We start from the raw sequence: 20,595 nt of genomic DNA on the forward strand, positions 1-20,595 counted from the left end.
CCAGCAGAGGAAGACCTCTCTCTGCCTCTCCTTCTCTCTGTGTGTAACTCTTTCAAATAAATAAATAAATGTTTTTTAAAAAAGATTTGAAGCCCTACACAACGAATGACAGAACAGAAAATGTGTAGGAGCCTGGGGCCTGGGTTACTTTATGGGATCTCCATTCTATATGTGGATTTCTCATCCATAGATTTCTACTTAGGGGAGAAAAGCAAATTCCCATTTTGCTTAAGACACCATTTTTTGAGTCTACATTATTCATAAACTTAATATCTTATACTTCCCACACTTCTAATTTGCAAGCTTGACTGTGTTCCCAGGTTCCAGCTGGAAACAGAAGCATTTCTCAAGACAGTGCCTGGGTCTCATTCCTGCCCCTGCTCCTGCCCCTGCTCCTGCCCCTGCTGCCCGGGGATTGGCAGGTGCCAGTCCCTGCCTCCTCATTCCCCTGACGTCATGGGCAGAGCGCTGGGGGCACCGGTTTACTCCTGCAGGTGCTGTGTCGTGCACTCCCAGAGCAGCTGACGTCTCTGGTCCAGCTAAGGGGAACACAGTGGACTCCCCGGAGAGTAAATGCTGCCTCCTGTAAGGCCCCACCTATGTCGCGCTAGATTCCTAACCACAGTGATGGGCAACTGGAGGCAAAAAATCACCCGGAAGAAACCCATAGAATGGATTTAATTATACTATCTAAATTCTCAGGGGAATTAATTAAAATGCAACTGTTCCTACTGGGAAGTGTCCAGACATGCTCAGGCCAGCAAGTTGCAGTCAGAACACCACATGTGCAGTACAACCACAGTGGGAGAGAAGGAGGAGGCAGTGTTAGGCTTGGGAGGAGACTTTTGGTAATGATTAGATTTTCTGGTGGTGAGTGTGGTCAGACTTTGATTAGCAGTGTATTTATTTACTTATTTTTAGTGGAAGAAAGCAAGAGTTTATTTGGAGTCAGGCAGCTCCAAACTCCCCAAGGGATTAAAGGAAGTGGAGTGGGGGAAGGAATCTCACAGATTAAAGCGGGGCCGGGGCAATGCACTGTCAGCTCCCAGGTGGGTCTCCGGTTGGTCCACAGTGCCGGTGGCCTTCCTGGAGGGTCAGGGACAGGAGGCCAGCAGGTTTCTCTCACGATAGCAACGTGGCGAGAGGACCAAGGGCAGAGATCTCGTGTCACTCAGCTCCACGCTCTTCCTGGAAACCCATGGCTAGAGGACACGGCTCTCACGCAGCCACAACGAGGCTCCTAGCACTAGAAATGAACTTGGCCATGCCGGAGGAGCTAATCTGAGGGACTGTGCACTTCTGCCAGAGGAGGCCTCACAGCACTCTGGACAGGGCCAGTCAGGCAGCACACTCCCACCCCTGCAACTCTCCAGCCAGAGGAGCCCCCACCCCAACCTCCACCCTTTCCCAGGGCAAAAGGGGACGGGCAGGTGGGGGCACAGCCAGACGTTTGCCACACCCAAAAGCCTGTGCCCAGGTAAACCACAGAGCCTCACCTACAGCAATCAGCACATTTATTTAAAACATTATCTGGTTATTAGGTTGCTTCTGGTAAGGATTTTCTTTTTTGTCAGTATCGACAGCAAATTTAAAATTATTCCTCATACTGAAGAATTCAGACTCCCAGGCAGAATTCACAACCTCTGTTTTCACAGGAAAGAAGAATGATGGCACCGTATTCTTCCTAAAGGCCGTGCAGGGCAAGTCAGCTCAGAAAGCAAACTTCAGGGAATGAAATGCAACTGATCTCTAAAGAAAAAGTTCTCACAGAATTGCATTGTTACCTCAGTCGCTTGCCACCCAGTCAGAACCCTTCTTCAGAATACTATCCAGACTTCAGTACCTGTGTTTACGTAAATGTGACTTAAGTCATTGAAATATCAGATTCAAATCAGGAAAGCTAAGACTGTCCAGTACACCTATCCGACCACATCAGTCAAGGTGCCACAGAAAACCAGACAGAGGAGAGACAGAAATACGCATGCAAATACACAGAACTAAAGAGGTTTATTGGAAGGAATTAAGGCCCCAGCCTTAAGTTGCTGGGGCCCAGGCCTGCAAACCCCAGGCAGGGGTGGATGCATTGTCCTGAAGCAGAATCTCCTCTTCTGTTTTCGCTCTGTGGACTCCAGCTGATTAGATAAGCCCCTTGCCCACACCCCTCCCTGCTCTCGGCCCCCAACACACACAAACAAGGCAACCTCCTTCTTTCAAGTCAACCGAATGCAGGGGCCAATCACATCGCACGCCAGATCTTCAGAGCCACAGCCAGATCACCGTCTGCTGATACTACTGGTCTTGTCACCCCAGGCTGGTCAAGGCGCCACAGGAAGCTCACGCTGGCAGGAGTGTAGCACAGCCTGGGACTCATTTCAGAGCCCTCCTCCATGCCAAAGTCCATCCACCCAAGACGATTACTGGGCAAGATCATAAAAAATAATGTCATTAAATAGCCTCCAACTCATTCCTTTTGCCAAAATACTTGTAACTTCATATGTATGTGTCTGTCTGTATATACAGGTATGTGCATCCATGCGCACACACACACACAGTCTGAAACACATCATTTTTTATGTGTCCCAAAGGTGCTCCAATGAATTTTTGCAAAACCATGTGCCTACCCATTTTCCACTCCCCAAACTGGCTGTTTTTAGTGAATATTTTAAAACACTTTTCCTATAAATGATGCTTTCAGTTCATTACCTCTCTCTCTTCCTGTCATAATGATGATATTTAACTTGCACTTTCATTTCAAGCCATTATGTGGTTATGGCTTAGATCCTGCAAACTAATCTGCCCCTCAGACATAAGTGCATCTGCCGTTTTAGAATGCAGAAAGAAAAATAAACATGCTAACTCATAGCTAAGCCACGACTGCAGTGCAACAGGGTGTTTGTGATCCAATAGCCCCTGACTCAATGTCTTTGAAAAATGTTAATTTCTTTGAGAGAGAGACAAAGATAAACAGAGAGAGATTTTCCATCCACTGGTTCACTCCACAAATGCCCTCAACAGTCAGTTCTAGGCCAGCCCAAAGCTGAGAACTCAACCTGGGTCTCCCACATGGGTGGCAATGCTGTCTCCCAAGGTGCACATTAGCAAGAAGCTGGATCTGAAGCAGAGCCAGGACTCAAACCCAGGAAGTTGTGCATGGGATAGGGCATCCCATTTGGTATCTTACCGCTAGATCAAACGCCCAGCCCAAATGTGGTTAAAAATAAGAGTAGACAAGAGACTCAGTTTCCATGCACCCACAGTGAAGCTGGGTCAGATGGCCCTTATGCAGCCCCTATGCAGCACTACTAAGGACACAGGGTGGGGGTGGGGGCATGACCATCCCCAGTGTTTATAGAGGCCTCATTTTTAAAGTAAAAAATTCAGTGGAAATCTTTGCTTACCCAATGATCATCTATATCTTTTCCATATTTGTTATGATGGTCATCACTGTTAGCTAACACCCTGGACAAGTTATAACCCTGAGTGATTTAATTCATTTTAGAATAATCCCTCCCATGCCTACGCCTTCTGAAGACAATGCAACAAGAGGGCACCAATTCGCGAATGCTTACAAAACAGAACACCAGGTCCCAATTCCCTCCTGTGCTCTCAGAAATCAGAAATCATCACTGGACCTACTCTCTGCAGTTGCCAGGGGGGTCTTCTCCCTCAGTCCCCCGCAGGGTGAGGACTGACAGCCTCTTTGGTTCTAGCTGATACTCAATACACTGACATCATCTCGTCAAAAAAAAAAAAAAAAAAAAAGGTCCCTGGCTTTTCCAAAACATACTCCTCCCCTTTATTGGCATTTATGTAGTTCCTTTACACCAGTGTAAAAAGTGTCTCAGAGTGACAATATATCAAAAACATAAAAGTATACATGATTACAGCTGGAAAATTCTTTCTTATACCTCTGTCACCTGAAATAATTTATTTTCCAAAACTATAAAGATTTAGGTAGAATATAAGAAAATGCATATATGTAGGTATGCATACATTCATATAAGCTATGCTCATCCTGTATGTAATATATATCCTTACATGTGTATGTACAAAGTATCCCTAAGTGTATCTATATCTTTCTATATGGTACCTATGTATTGTTTATAAAGGACACACTTGCTGTGTACTACATATATAATAAAATTACATCATTATATTAAAAAAAAAAAAAGTGTCTCAGAGCCGGCGCCATGGCTCACTAGGCTAATCCGCCTTGCGGCGCCGGCACACGGGGTTCTAGTCCCGGTCAGGGAGCCGGATTCTGTCCCGGTTGCCCTTCTTCCAGGACAGCTCTCTGCTGTGGCCAGGGAGTGCAGTGGAGGATGGCCCAAGTACTTGGGCCCTGCACCCCATGGGAGACCAGGAGAAGTACCTGGCTCCTGCCATTGGATCAGCGCTGTGCGCCAGCCTCAGCACGCTGGCAGTGGCGGCCATTGGAGGGTGAACCAACGCAAAGGAAGACCTTTCTCTCTGTCTCTCTCTCTCACTGTCCACTCTGCCTGTCAAAAAAAAAAAAAGTGTCTCAGTATACATACAGCCTGAATCTGTTTGCCTATAGTTGGAGTTCCTGATAGTTGGAGCTGTTTTGTTGTTTTTGCTTTTAATAATTTGGAGTTGTTTTCATTGAATGATTTCTATTTGATCTGGAAAATAAACAAGACATTGTAACAAGACAATATTCAGACAGGCTTACCAATTTAAACAATGTTTGTCTGTGACCTTAAGAAGTTGTGTAACTTGGAGCCGGCGCTGTGGCACAGCAGGTGAAAGCCCTGGCCTGAAGCACTGTCATCCCACATGGTTGCAGGTTCAAGTCCCAGCTGCTTCACTTCCCATCCAGCTCTCTGTGATGGACTGGGAAAGCAGCAGCAGATGGCCCAAGTGCTTGGGCCCCTGCACCCATGTGGGAGACCAGGAAGAAGCTCCTGGCTCCTGGATCTGGATCGGCCCAGCTCTGGCCATTGTGGCCATTTGGGGAGTGAACCAGTAGATGGAAGACCTCTCTCTCTCTCTCTCTCTCTCTCTCTCTCTCTGTAGCTATTTTAAATGAATAAAATAAATTTTTTTAAAAAGAAGTTGAGCAACTGGAAGGTGAATTTGAAGTAGAATGACTGCAGCGATGTGCCTGAGAAGCTACACCGTCCTAACCAACACTAACCATGGCCAGCAGGTAAGGCCACCACCTGCAGTTCCAGCATCCCACGTGGGTGCCAGTTCCTGTCCTGGCTGCTCCACTCTGATCCAGCTCCCTGCTAAAGGCGTGAGAAAGCACAAGATGATCTACCTGTTTGGGCCTCTGCTACCCACATGGGAGACCCAGATGAAGCTCCTGGCTCCTGGCTTCTACCTGGCCCAGTCCTGGCCGTTGTGGCTATCTGAGGAGTGAACTAGCAGATGGAAACTCACTCTCTCTCTCTCATTCTTGTTCTCGCTCTCACTCTCACTCTCTCCTTCCTTTCTCTCTGACTTTCAAGCAAATAAATATACCTTTTTTAAAAAAAACTAACCATTTTCATAATATTAGAATTTGTCGTTCTTACTGGGTGTTTAGCCCCTTGACAGAAACAGGTGCATAAAAATCAGTATGAGCTCCCTGGCCCAGCGCTGGCTGCTGCAGACATCTGCTGAGCAAACCAGCAGCTGGACTATGTCTCTAACTCTGATTTCAAAATAAATAAATAAATAATTTTTTTAAAAAAATCAATAGGAACTGGAGAGCAAGTGAATGTTTTATGAGAGATTCAAAAGGTACAATAAGTCCACCTTTTTTTTTCCCCACAATTTTGTAACACTTTCTCATGTTGGTCAGAGTTTACAATTAAAATACACTTTCCTTTCACTTTAGCAGCTAACGAGCTGCCCACATCCTGAGCACCACAGGAAGGCCTTCAAAAGTTCCTGATTGGCAGCTGCCAACACACTGGAATGGGGAGCATCTGAGCAAGGCTCCACATTTTCTAGAAGGGTCTCCCGGTCATGCTTGGGGATAAGACACAGAAATACTGCCAGTACTTAAGCACCATTTATAAATAGTTGACTAAAGGCAAGTATCAAGGGTCACAATCTTGCTTAAAGGAACCAGGCAGCACGATAAGGCTGAGGGTGCAGAGGAAGCGAACGAACGTGAGGTTGGGGGGCCAGGACTGGCCTTCCTTCAGGGCTGCAGCCCATCACCTCTGCAGAAAAGCGAAAGATCAAAGGGAATACATAGCAAGCAGTGTGAGGAAGGGAGAAGGGAGGGAGCGGGAGGGAGGGAGGCAGGGGAGAGGGAGTGGGAGTGGGAGGCAGGGTAGAGGGAGTGGGAGGGAGGGAGGCAGGGGAGAGGGAGTGGGAGGCAGGGAGGCAGGGGAGAGGGAGTGGGAGGGAGGGAGGCAGGGGAGAGGGAGAGGGAGAGGGAGGCAGGCAGGCAGGGGAAAGGGAGTGGGAGGCAGGGAGGCAGGGGAGAGGGAGTGGGAGGCAGGGAGGCAGGGGAGGGGGAGAGGGAGGCAGGGGAGAGGGGCAGGATCATCTTTCCCATGCTCACTGGAGAAAATCTAATTTACTTTTTTTGCAATTTTGAAAATAAAATCAGGGACAATATTAAGAAAGGAGAAAACATTTTTTAATAAAAAGAAGTAAAGAGCAAGGCTGCTATGCCTGCCTCAGGGCAAAGCGCTGCTTCTCCGCCGCGGCTCTGAGTCCCCAGCATCTTAGCCGGAGCCCTGCTTTGGCCTCCAGAGGTGATGAGGAGGGAAAACCCAAGCAGACAAGAAAGAAGACGGCTGCCCCAGAGAATCAGCCCAATCAGAGGACATCGGGAAGCTTCCAGGATGCCGATCCTCGGGGCCTGTTCAAAATGAACCAAGATTAGGGCTGAGTGTTGCTTTCCAATAAGTTTATCTGCCATGCTCAAGGAGGAACCAAAAGTAATAAGACTGGCCATTTGGTAATAGTGCACAGAGAAGGAGAGGGGGAAATTGTTGCTCAGCTGAATACAGTTCAAAATCTTTAAATTCTATAGAAAGTCCAACCAGTGCGCCTGAGACCGGAGATCGTCCATTTCTTTCACAAACCTAACCGTGTCCCCCCGTCCAGATCGCTTGTCACTCCCCCTGGGTCCACGTCACCAGTGGAAGATGAAGAGCCAGGCTGAATCTTGGCGTTATTTACTACAAGCGCACTGCACGATGTCTTCCAGTAATAAAAGCAGAATCAGTCAAGTCAACCCATCACCCCAGCAACTCACACGAGGGCTCTTCCCAAAGCTCAGGGAAAACACCAGTTAGGAAACACTATGCATGCTTTTCAAATGTATTTTGCGCCAAAATAAACAGATCTTTTAACTCCATCTTCCAGGATTTGAAGTGCCCTTGTACTCTGACTGATCACTAGCCGACCTGTGGGCTTGCTGTTGGTCACGGGAAGCAGGAAGCACACTGGGATCATAATTCTCATCGAATCATTTATCAGATCAGAAAGGGGAACACTCGCAGCACCCTGGATTTCTCCCCCCCTTGGCTATTCGTGACAATGATGCGTTAGGTGAAGGCTGTGGATTCTGCCTCCCCCTCCAGCCCTACCCCCATCACTGCAGCTCTGGCAGCAGAGCCCACCCTCCCTCTCTCGCTAACCAGTCCACCAAGGCTCCCGTCTCCCGTCTCAGTGCCTTCCAGTTTCTCTCAGGCTGGCTGATCTGATCATCTGACCACATCATCGCCCAGAAGAAATCCTCCAGGGGTCCCCTAGCATTTACACTCAACTACTAATGTGGGACAGACCTCTCCAGGGAGGAGTAGGGGTGGTGCCAAGAGCTGCAGAATAAGAATTCAGCATGTCCTCCTGAACCCACAGTTTTATTCTAATATTTGGGTGGAAAAGCATGTTTTTCTATGAGTATATAAGAGGGAGTCATCTGCAACCTAAAACTCTGGGTTGAAATCAAGACATTAAACTAATGGTATACCTGAATGGTCCATTTGGATCTAGTTCTCAGAATGAGTTTGTTTTGTGTTGTGAGGATATTTCAAAGAAAATGTGGAAGAAGGTTTGCATCTGACCAAAGAACTGGACTCTTTTTAAAAAAAAAATAAGTATATATTTATTGGAAAGGAAGAGAGAGAAGTCAAGACAGAGAGAGATCTTCCATCTGCTGATTTACTCCTCAGATGGCCACAATGACCAGGGTTTGGCCATGTTGAAGCCAGAAGCCTAGACATTCATCCATCCATCCATTCTCCCAGGATCTTATCAGCACAGTGTTATCAGACCTAACAGTCACCTTGGTGCAGGGTAGGGGGAGTCCCCTGAGTTGACTCAGGGCCAGGGCCTGTGGGGAGCAATCCGGACTGGACTAAGTTACTGAAATTAACTAATTATTAATTAATTATTCTATGCATCTGCTCTCCCACAATATGGCGCTGGGAGAGAAGTAAACAGCTTCCGCACAGCTGCCTCCAGTTCAGCTAATAAACTGTAGGACTTGCTCCTGATTGGAGAGCAGCGTACTCGGCGTGTGGGCAGCCGAGTTAGGATTGGCGGAGGAGGACTATAAAGGAGGAGAGAGACGGCATGCACCGGGAACATCTATGAGGAACATCTAAGGGGAACATCTGAAGGAACACTGTGCAGCCCCCGAGAAGAGCCGGCCGGCGGTGTGCCGCTCCCCTGCGGAAGTGGGGAATGCGGCCAGGGGGAACTGCCCTTCCACGGAGGTGGAAGGGATAGTAGCCAACCCGGGAAGAACCAGCAGCAAACCCGGGGAGGGCCGAGCAGACGAAAGAACAGCGCAGGGTCCTGTGTCGTTCCTCCACGAAGAGGGGGAGCGACATAATGGTGCCGTGACTCGGATAGGAAACTTAGGACGGATATGAAACTTAGGAGGGAAGAAACGAGAAGAACTAGGGAAAATATCGGAGAGAGAAACTAGCAAACAGCCTAGGGAAAATATCGGAGAGAGAGACTAGCGGACAGCCTAGGGAAAAGCCGGACGAAAGGGGAGCCGGAGGAGGCTGTTGAAAGCCTAGGCATAGACTCGGATACGGACTACGGGGGGAAGCTGGGAGAAATCTCTAAGGTCGAAAGCGAAAGTGAAAGCTAGAACAAACAGACTCGGACGCGGACTGTGGGGAGAGGCCAGGAGAAATGAGGGAGGAATATCATTGGAGGAAAGTTTGGGGAAACATACCGGGTAGAGAAAAATGTTAGGGAAATTGAAGCCGCGGGGGGCAGGCCAAGGCGGAAACGAAAGCCACTTTGGGGTTCTCAAGTTAGCCCGGGAATGGGGGGCGAAAAGTTGAAACCAGAAGCTGAAACGTAAGCCAGATTGGGATCCGTCTGATTAGCCCGGGGAGCAAAGGACGGGAAGCCAAATCGTGGGGCGGAGACGTATGCTGGGTTGAATTCGCCAGGCTAGCCCGGGGAACTTAGATTGAATGCTAGTGGCGGACACGTAAGCTACGCTGTGTTACTCGCGGAAGCCGCCGCGTGCAGAGAGCACGGGGCGTGAATAGATAGGGAACGGGGCTGGCGTGAGGCCGTGGTGCAGACGCGAAGGGCGTGGAGACCGCGGAGCGCGCGAAGCCAAGCCGCGCAAAGCCGGGAAGCTGCACAGATGAAAGAGGCGCGGGCTGAAGTGGCTCAGCTGGGAAGCCGCCGAGAAGTAGCCTCGGGGCGGGCAGCGGGAAGCTGCAGGGATAAGAGAAACAGAAGTTTAGAAGTAAAAGAGAAATAGGAATGCTGGAAGATAGAAGTAAAATGGGAGAAATAGGAATGCCCGGAGATAGAGAAATAGAGAAATAGAAAGGCCTCCCTACAACACTGCAATGTGAGAGCTTGGATTCGGTCTGCCCGATTAGTGAGGCGATGAGCACCTGGGCGGCTAGCAGCTTATGCGCCGCAGGTCACCGAAGACAGGCACGAATTAACATCAGTAAGGCCTCCCCACAAAAAGGCAATGAGAAGGCTTGGATTCGGTCTGCCTAATTAAGGCGGTAAGCGCCAGCAGGCGGCTCGACCAGAGTGTGAGCCGCAGGTCACCGAACACAGGCACGCATCAGCGCCTAAAAACCTCCTCACAACATGGCGAAGAGAGGACCCGGATTCAGTTTGCCTGATTGTAAGAACCTGTGGCAACTCTAGCAAGTAGAGCAGAGTGTGTGCTGCGGGACACCGAAGACAGGCGCGTATCAACGCCAAAAATAAAAAGAAAGGGGGATCTGTGGGGAGCAATCCGGACTGGACTAAGTTACTGAAATTAACTAATTATTAATTAATTATTCTATGCATCTGCTCTCCCACAATATGGCGCTGGGAGAGAAGTAAACAGCTTCCGCACAGCTGCCTCCAGTTCAGCTAATAAACTGTAGGACTTGCTCCTGATTGGAGAGCAGCGTACTCGGCGTGTGGGCAGCCGAGTTAGGATTGGCGGAGGAGGACTATAAAGGAGGAGAGAGACGGCATGCACCGGGAACATCTATGAGGAACATCTAAGGGGAACATCTGAAGGAACACTGTGCAGCCCCCGAGAAGAGCCGGCCGGCGGTGTGCCGCTCCCCTGCGGAAGTGGGGAATGCGGCCAGGGGGAACTGCCCTTCCACGGAGGTGGAAGGGATAGTAGCCAACCCGGGAAGAACCAGCAGCAAACCCGGGGAGGGCCGAGCAGACGAAAGAACAGCGCAGGGTCCTGTGTCGTTCCTCCACGAAGAGGGGGAGCGACAGGGCCAAAGCTGTCTAACAGGGTTACAGTGACTGCAGGAGGGACTGCCAGCCTGCTTTCAGGGCTGTGTCCCTGTTCCATTGCACAAAAATTCATTTTCTTTACAAATTCTCACTTTCTTCCCATTTTCTTTGTCCCCTCTCACTCACACAGGCTAATAGCTACCTAGCTACCTTAACACCCCTATGCCAGCCCCAAGAACTAAACTCTGTGTATAGGCCCTGGGAGGTGTGGGAGTCTCTTAGGGAGCTCTGTGCCATGGAAATGAGGCAGGTGTGTCACACTGATACACCGAAGATACATGCGAGAGATGATTCACCACTGTGTTATTTATAACAGGAAAAACTGTCAGAACTGGACACCAATGTTCATTGTGGCCCACACAAATAATGGAATACTTTGCATTTATTTATTTAAACGATTTTATTTATTTATTTGAAAGGCAAAGTTACAGACAGTGAGAGGGAGAGAGAGAGAGACAGGTCTTCCATCCACCAGTTCACTCCACAATTGGCCGCAACGGCCAGAGCTGCACCAATGCAAAACCAGGGGCTAGGAGCCTCCCCCAGGTCCCCCACAAGGGTGCAGGGGACCAAGTGCCTGGGCCATCTTCCACTGCTTTCCCAGGCCACGGCAGAGAGCTGGATCGAAGTGGAGCAGCCGGGACTAGAACCGGTGCTCAAATGGGATGCCAGTGCTATAGGCGGAGGATTAACCCACTAAGCCACAGCACCAGCCCCTATTTTTTTTTTTTAAAAAAGATTGATTTATTTGAAAGGAAGAGTTACAGAGAGCAGAGGCAGGCAGAGAGAGAGAGAGAGAGAGAGAGAGAGAGAGAGAGAGAGAGAGTGTCAGTCTTCCATCTTCTGGTTCACTCCCCAAATGGCTACGATGGCCAGAGCTGGGTCAATCTGAAGCCAGGACCCAGGAGCCAGGAGCCTCTTCCGGGTCTCTCATGCTAGTGCAGGGGCCCAAGGACTTGACCATCTTCCACTGCTTTCCCAGGCCATAGCAGAGAGCTGGATCGGAAGTGGAGCAGCCGGGACACCAACCAGCAACATGGAATGCCAGCACTGCAGGCAGCTGTTTTACCCACTATGCTGCAGTGCCAGCCTCCTATTTTTCTTTTTTTTAAGGTTTATTTATTTTATTTGAAAGATAGAGTTACAGAGAGACAGAGGGAGGTATTCTTTTATAAGATATATCTGAGGGGGCCAGCTTTGTGGCTCAGAAGGGCTAAGTCACTGCCTGCAATGCCAGTATCCCTCTCAGAATGCTGGTTAGAGTCCTGGCAACACCAGCTTCCTGCCAATGCTCCTGAGAAGGCAGCAGAAGACGGCTCAAGTGCTTGGACCCCTGCTGCCCACAAGGGAGACCCAGATGGAGTTCCTGACTCCAGTTCCTGGCCCAGACCTGGTCCAGCCCTGGCTGTGCAATCATTTAGGGAGAGAACCAGCGGATGGAAGCTCATGCTCTCTTTCTCTCTGCCTTTAAAAAAATAATAAATATGTATTAAAAAGATATGACACATATATGACACAAAAAGACATTAGGGACTACAAAGCAAAAAGACTGGTTTTACAACAGGACTTGCTATTGAGGCACAGAACAGGATCCAGGCGTCGGATTTATCATCTTTGCATAGAATGGTAATCCTTCGATTCTTTTTGCATGCTGATGTTTTCTGGAATGAACAGAGTCCTGCTTGTGTAATAGGAACAAATAAGGGATGCCTTTCTTTGGGAAGGAAGGTGAGTAGGGGGACATTCCAGCCACCTGCACCTGCTGCACATCACTGCCGACCCCGCCCCTCCTACCTGCCCTCGGCTTCACTTCCGCCCCGCGCACCAAGAGCTGTGCAGCAGTGGAACTGTCCGAGCCGGAGCTGCTCTCGCGGCCCCAGGCCTTTCAGGTGCTCCTCCCTTCCTTCATCTGCATTTTTCTTACCAAACAGCTTTTCCCATGAACATCTGGCTTCCTGTTGGGCCTTCCCCCGGGAGAGAGCTTTCTAGCCATAGGACTCATCCCCTTCACAACAGCACTCCTCTGTGTAGATTAACAGAGACTGCCACTTTTATAAACCTGCTTTTGTGTGCTTGGTCAGGGTGGGTCACCCCATACAGAGGGCACCATGAAAAAATCCACATAGCAGGCGTGGAGTTCACACACTGGGCACCCGGGCTCTCAGTCATGCTGACAGCAAGGAGGCTCAACCTGGGAGGCCGCCCTCCTGAAACTGCAGGCAATGCACCTCCACCCGCAGGCCGCCGGCCACCCCAACAGCATTTAAAATACACACACACACACACACACACACAAAACACATTTCACTTATTTGAAAGGCAGAATTACAGAGAGGCAGAGAAAGAGAGACAGAGAGAGACGGGGTGGGGGGGTCTTCCATCCACTGGTTCACTCCCCAAATGGCCTCAACAGTCGGAGCTGGGCTGATCCAAAGCCAGGAGCCAGAAGCTTCTTCCGGGTCTCCCAGGGGGGTGCAGGAGCCCAAGCACTTGGGCCATCTTCTACTGCTTTCTCAGGCCACAGCAGAGAGCTAGAATGGAAGTGGAACAGCTGGGTCTCAAACCGTCACCCATGTAAGCGCTGGTCCCAGTAGCATTCTTTTGACCAGGCTGGAGTTCCAGTTTTCCACTATCACCGTGGAAAATCTGTATCACTGAATTATGAGTAGCCAGGAATTTTACTCCACTTGTGCTGATAACAGATTTCATACAGCACAGATTAGTAGTAGATAAGTGCATCCACTTTAACCCTTAAACAGATAACTTTGAGCACCGAGTATGTGCTAAGCTGTTTGTGTGTGCGTGCGTGCGTGTGTGTGTGTGTGTGTGTGTGAAGCAGATTAATAAAGAAAACAGTTTCTGCCTACACCATGGCCTATTCAATCTGACATCTCGGTCTCTCTGATGGGAAACACATTACCCAGACAATTTTTCATTCACCAAGCTGCCTCCAACTGCAAATATAAATGGAAAAGAAATACAACGTGAGCAGACTTGGAGCAAGAACGCTGACAATTCTCAGCTTTGGGGAGCTGCCAGAGACTGCAGCAACTTCCAGGACGCACCCTGGTCAGCTGTGATTTCCAAAGCTCCAGCACACGACACTGGATGCGAGGGGTGCAGCGGCCACACAGCTGGTGGGGTAATCACCTGCACCCAGACGTGCGCCTCGCCCCCTGGGTCGGCCACGCTTGGTTACGAAGCAGTGCTACATCTGAGGGCTTCCCCTTGCTTTTAGGATGAACTTTTAATACCCCTTCAGAAAGGAGTTTACATGCCTGACCACTTTAGGGAAGAGGAAAGGGCCCCCACACAAGCACATCTCAAGTGGAAAGGACCCGGGGCGTGAGACAAAAGTTGCAGATGAGGCCTCTGCTCCAAAACAGCTGACACCAGGCACCGGGGAACCACGTGCCGTGTGCACCGGGGAACCATGTGCCGTGTGCACCGGGGAACCATGTGCCGTGTGCACCGGGGAACCATGCACCATGTGCACCAGGGAGCCATGTATCATGTGCACCCGGGAGCCACGTGCCGTGCACAGCAGGAAGCCACACTTCGTCAGCACTGAGAGCCCAAGCCACATGATTTCAGTCCCACCTGAGCCAAGTAAAAGTAATGAACGGTGACTATCATGGGGACACCCTGTTGATAGTGTCTCATGCACCCTGCTTCTGCCTCAGGATGCTAAAATTTCTGACCTCACTAATAATCATGGAAATACAAATGACCACCAAGAGATAGCATTTTTCACCTGTCAAACGAGTGAAGATTTCTTAAACGCTATTACCCAGTGTGGACAAGGCTGTAGGGTAGCAAACAGTCCCATATTCTGCTGGGGGAAGTGTGCATCCCTACAGCTCTGTGCAAGACAGTGTGTCAACATGCATTATAAAGCCTCAAATATTGCATATAAATGAGCTTAGGTTTCTGGTTTTTTTTTTTTTTTCCTAGTTGAGAAAACAGAAAACCCCATGACTTGATCAATAAGGAAACATCTAATAGAAAGGTGGCTTTAAAGAGCCCCGGAGTCGGTCAATCAGAAACTCAATGCCATTGTCAAAGGCCTCCGTCTGCAGCTGGCTGCCTTGTAGTCACAGGACAGCTCCTGGAGGTGCATTACTAACACCCAAAGCAAGCAAGCCAAGCGCTGCCTATTCTTTGCATCTATATAAGACCTTTGAAAGACCCCTTTACAAACTGCCCCCCTACCCTTTCACTGGGCCTCAAAATGAACCCCTTGGGCCAGCAGCACCAGGGACTCACGAGCAGTGCACGTTCTTGGCCCAACCTGGACCTGCTAAGGCAGAAACTCTAGTGAGGCTGCTTCTGATGCTCAGGTTGGAGAAACACAAGCCAACTCATCAGCACAGGGGCGGAACCACCAGAGCTGGCTTTCCACTGCACGCGATCCGTCCCCTCCAGCTCAGCTGGACACACCTGGCGTCCGGCCCGGCACTCTCTGACCTCCATCCCATGTTGCAGTCATGTGGTTAGCTGAGGACAGAAACCTAACTCAAAGTGACCTTAACAATAAGGGGATTTATTGAATCATATATTGACAAGTGTAAAAGCGAGATTCTCAAGAATTCATTAGCTCAGATGTTCACCTCTCACTCTACACTGCCAGTGGTGGGGAACACCTGGCCCAAGGGCCGTATAAGGCCCACAAAATCATTTGGTCTGGTCCTGCCAAGGCAACCACAGCTGGGACTCAAAATTCAATCCACCTACAGCAGGCTAACTTTTATGCTGATGACTGTATGGTCCATGAGTGATGTTATAAATACACAAATGGCCCTTGGCAGAAAAATAGCTTCCCTGCCGCTGCTTTAAATTTCCTCCCTCTTTCCACATCTCCCCTCTCCTCTCCTCTCTTGTGTCTCTATTCTCTCCACGCACTGGCTGAAGGTGTGACTCTGTGCTGTTCTAAAAATACGTACACATTCTCTTTGGTCCCCTTCCCTCCCGAGAGTGCAGCCTGACTTCCCCTTCCTCGCACGTGGGCTGTCCACCCCGACTTGCTTCTAACAGAATGTGGACAAAATGATGATGTGTGTCTTCTAAGGCTGTCATGAAAGACACGGTGGTGCCCCCTGGCTGCTAGTTCTTGGGTCTCTTGCATGGGGGGAGCCAGCTGCCCCTGTGGTGATTGCTAAAGCAGCCCTAGGGAGGATTCCACTTAGCGAGGAACTAAGACTCCCTGCCCACTGCAGTGAGTGAACCATCTTGGAAACAGACAATCCAGCACCACCCAGCTGAGCAGCTCGACCTGTTCACTCCTCACAAGAGATTCTGAGCTAGAACATTCGGGCTTGGCCGCTCAGGAATTCCTGACCCATAGAAGCTATGAAATAACACTTGCTGTGCTATTTCTAAGGCAAAGAGCTTTGGGATGATTTGTTATATAGCAATAGCTAACTAATCTGTGTTCCAAAAGTTCATGGAAAATGGGTACTATAAAAAGCTATGTATGAGGCCGGCGCGTGGCTCACTAGGCTAATCCTCTGCCTTGCAGCGCCGGCACACTGGGTTCTAGTCCCAGTTGGGGCGCCGGATTCTGTCCCGGTTGCCCCTCTTCCAGGCCAGTTCTCTGCTGTGGCCCGGGAGTGCAGTGGAGGATGGCCCAAGTGCTTGGGCCCTGCACCCCATGGGAGACCAGGAGAAGCACCTGGCTCCTGCCATCAGATCAGTGCGGTGCGCCAGCCGCGGCGGCCATTGGAGGGTGAACCAATGGAAAAGGAAGACCTTTCTCTCTGTCTCTCTCTCTCACTGTCCACTTTGTCAAAAAAAAAAAAAAAAAAAGCTATGCATGGATTTTAACATTTTTTTGAAGTAGATTGTCCTGTGAACTTTCTGAAGTACTCACATACAGACTGCTGATAGCCTGCTTGGCTGCTACGTGCTCATGGCTTTTGGGTCTACTTTATAACTTCTTCTTCACAAGGCGTCTGTGATCCCCCCACAGGACGTGGTGAGGATAATAACCCCCGTTTTCTTTCCTCACTTGGCCCTGCTACTGAGTCTGGCCCACCGTGTGGCAAACCACTTCCTCTCTCAGACTGGTCCCGCCCCCTTCAGTGGTTCACGTGGCTCTCCCTGCTGGCATGCATTCTACCTGGGATCTCCTGGGAAGAAACTCTACCTCCTCCTGTAGCAGTGATCCAGTAGTAGAAGTTTCTGCCATGTGTCAGGGGTGGAGGAAAAGTTAGAGAGTCTTTATGAACTGAGGACAAAGAAAGATGTGCATCGTCTTTCCTGCAGGCAACCCAATTCCTCGTACTGAGCCAAGACTATGCTTCTGTGTTCCGTCTGGAGTGGAGGTGACATTAGAAGTTTCATGTTGCCGGCGCCACGGCTCACTTGGCTAATCCTCCGCCTTCGGCACCAGCACACCGGGTTCTAGTCCCGGTCGGGGCGCCAGATTCTGTCCCAGTCACTCCTCTTCCTGTCCAGCTCTCTGCTGTGGCCCAGGAGTGCAGTGGAGGATGGCCCAAGTCCTTGGGCCCTGCACCCGCATGGGAGACCAGGAGAAGCGCCTGGCTCCTGGCTTCGGATCAGCGCGGTGAGCCAGCTGCAGCACGCCAGCAACAGCAGCCAGTGGGGGGTGAACAAACGGAAAAGGAAGACCTTTGTCTCTCTCTCTCTCTCTCTCTCTCTCTCTCTCTCTCTACTCTGCCTGTCAAAAAAAAGAAGAAGTTTCATGTGGATGGCTGCCAGCAGGGTCAGGGGTACAGTGGGGAAATTAATCCAACCCACCTGAGGCTTCCACACTGCCCTGGAACTAGTAACTCTAAGAACCTCGTCAAGGGTTCCCAGGCTGAATCTCAGAGCCCGAGTCAGCATTTCTCATAAGAAGATAAAAGAATAACTTGGAAGTATTAAAAACACAGCATCGGGGGCCAGTACCATAGCACAGCAGGTAAAGCCCCTGCCTGTGATGCCAGCATCCCATGTGGGTGCAGGTTCAAGTCCTGGCTGATCCACTTCCAATCCAGCTCCCTGCTAATGTCCTGGGGAAAGCAGTGGAAGATGGCCCAAGTGTTTGGGCCCCTGCACCCACGTGGGAGACCTGGGCATAGCTCCTGGCTTTAGCCTAGCCCAGTCTTGGCTGTTGCAGCCATCTGAAAAGTAAACCAGCAGACAAAAGATCCCTCTTCTCTCTCTCTCTCTCTCTCTGTGTGTGTGTGTGTCTGTCTGTCTGTCTGTCTCTCTGTGTAACTCTTTCAAATAAATTGATCTTACAAGAAAAAAAAAAAAAACAGCATTCGTGGCCCATCCATGGTCCACCCCACCCTTAACTGAAAGTCTGGAGCAAAATTGTTTAGAAGTCTCTGGGCAATTCTGATGCACCCTAACTTTGAAAGACTATAGTTATTTTTCTTTTTAATCAAGGTATGATTCACATATAATAAAACACACAGATCTTCAGTGTTCTATTCAGTAATCTTGTACAATTGTATACACCTGTGAAACCATCAACCAAAAAAAGGTGCAGAAAAGATTCTATCTTGCCTCTTCCTGATCAGGTCAACCCCTGATCCCAGAAGCCACGCCTTTAGAGTGTCTATCATCACAGCCTTCTGCCTGGAACTATTGCTTTTTGAAACACTTAAGCTAAAAAAATAAAAGAAGTCAATCATTTGAGAACTCTAAGCTATTTCTTTTTGGCAGGAGGAAAAGACTTCAATAGTCCATTGAGGAGAGTGCTCCATTTTTTTTTTTCTGGGAAAACCAGCATAATGGGCCTTTAGTGATGCAAATGTGGAGCCCTCTGAGCTGGCCCAGGGATTAGAGATGTGACTCTGAGAAGCTGTGATGGCACTGGAGAGCAATGCAACCCAGCTCTGTGCTGGAGGCTGGGCTGCAGACCCTAAGTGTGGTCAGGCACATGTGCCAAGGGCAGGGGAGAGCTGCTTGGCTTCAGTCCCTGGCAAGCCCTTGGGATGGGGTCCAGCCCAGGATTAGGGGCTGAAGTCCTAGGAGTCCTTGTGACATTTGAGCTCAAACAAGGAAACCCATCACTCCCAGCCAAGGTGGCTTTTAGGAATTCATTTTTCCCCACCCGGCCTTCTAACTCTTGTGTTGCTGGCACATAGGCAAGTCTTTGATATTTATACGTTTATTTTCTTTCTGGCTATCTTACTGAGTGAATTGTCTTATTAGTTCTTTTTTAAAAAAATTATTTATTTGAAAGTCAGAGTTAGAGAGAGGCAGAGAGAGAGAGAGAGAGAGAGAGAGAGAGAGAGAGTCTTCCATCTGCTGATTTACTCCCCAGATGGCGACAATGACTAGAGCTGTGCCGATCTGAAGCCAGGAGCCCAGAGCATCTTCCAGGTCTCCCACACGGGTGCAGGGGCCCAAGGACTTGGGCCATCTTCCACTGCTTTCCCAGGCCATAGCAGAGAGCTGGATTGGAAGTGGAGCAGCCAGGACTTGAACCGGTGCCCACATGGGATGCCGGCACTGCAGGCGGCAGCTTTACCCACTGCGCCACAGCACCGGCCCTGTCCTATCAGCTCTAATAGCTCTCCGGTTAATTCACACAGATGTAGAATACAGAATATCTTCTGAAAATAAGTTCATTTTTGTTTTCCTTCCCAACTGTTAACTTTTTTTTTTGGTTTGACTTTTTATGTTTCTTTCCAGTTTCCTGCCTTAGCTATTATTAAATCATTCTTACATTTGACTAGTCTGAAAATGACACGTTTAAGAATAGAGCAGCTATAATCAGCAAAGAACATGGCAGTGGTTCAAGTGTCTTTGATTAGGGTTGATATTATTGACTTAAACTTAAACCTGGCTTTAATCTGAACTTCCTGGCAATCAATAAACTTGACCATCCTTTCTTATGTTTATTGATCATTCCGTGAGACAACTGCTCAAGTTGTTTGTCCTTCGCAGATAGAAAGACAATTATTTTTACTCGCTGTATGACATTCCACTTTAAGTGTTTATCAGGTTAACCGATTCCTCTTACTGTTCTGGCCATTTAGCTAGTACTTCCATCTCTTTGTGATTACAAATGTGCTTGTACAAGCCTCTGTGTATGTAAGAAATTTCTCCAAGTGGAATGGAGTGCATAGTCAGCTTCCCCTACAGGCACGCATACTGCTCTCCAAACTAGTAGCACCAATTTACTGCCCTGCTAGAAATTGATGAGGTTTTCTAGTCATTCTCTCCTGCATTTGCCAGCATTTGTTATCTTCCACAAAGAGACTTTAGATGTATACTGTCTCATCTTGGATGTAAATAATCCTGGAAGGTAGAAAATTAAAAAGAACCAACTTTGTTCTAGTACCTTACAACCTACAAAGTACTTTCATTTGCAGTATCTGCCTCATTTTATGTCCAAATGCTGTTATTCATTCCCTTGGGAGTCAAATTCAATCAAAAACCAATGTACTTCATTCTCTGAATCCAACCTGCTGCTTCATGCTTGCTCATAAACACAGGTGCCTTGTCTATTCCAACTACCTAGAAAAGTATTTCCCAAATCCTATTCATTCAGGAACTTGTTTTTATCCACACCCTGGGGAGGAGGATGAAGCCATAGGTTATTTCTACTTTTGGAATCCTTAAAAGAGGGGACCCAGCTGTCTCCCCTCCCTCTAGATTCCACCCTCCTGCAAGCCACAGAGGCAGGGGATCCTTGGACATGCAAGGAACTGGGATGCTGGGCAGCCAAGATCATCACAATTTGTCCAGCACAGAGGTGACAAACAGCATGTCAGTTAAGGATATAGCACTTCCAGCTTTTGTCCTAAAGATAACCCTTCCCCCTTCCTATTTTCCTCTGCCAACGTCTGGGGATGGGTTTGGGATCAAGAATGAAGCATAACATAACCACTGCTCAACCATTCCTATCGATGGAGACTC

General features: G+C 49.0%; 1 long non-coding RNA gene across 7 annotated transcripts in view; it reads right to left on the reverse strand.

The window, feature by feature from the left end:
• LOC149121904 (uncharacterized) overlaps window positions 1-20,595 on the reverse strand; it is a 76,889-nt gene that overhangs the window by 30,084 nt on the left and 26,210 nt on the right. For 2 of the 7 annotated variants that reach the window (XR_016221520.1, XR_016221512.1), the window contains one exon: window positions 12,228-13,247. The exons of 1 other annotated variant lie outside the window; for it this stretch is intronic. This is a non-coding gene — a long non-coding RNA (uncharacterized LOC149121904). Of the gene's footprint in view, window positions 1-2,000; window positions 2,418-6,684; window positions 6,827-12,227; window positions 13,248-20,595 lie in introns of those variants that run through there. 4 more of the 7 variants (XR_016221514.1, XR_016221518.1, XR_016221515.1 and 1 more) reach the window with 4 other exon arrangements.

This window comes from Oryctolagus cuniculus, chromosome 15 (genome assembly GCF_051225735.1).
Source record: "Oryctolagus cuniculus isolate XC-2025 breed Fujian yellow rabbit chromosome 15, ASM5122573v1, whole genome shotgun sequence".
Taxonomy (NCBI): Eukaryota; Metazoa; Chordata; class Mammalia; order Lagomorpha; family Leporidae; genus Oryctolagus; species Oryctolagus cuniculus.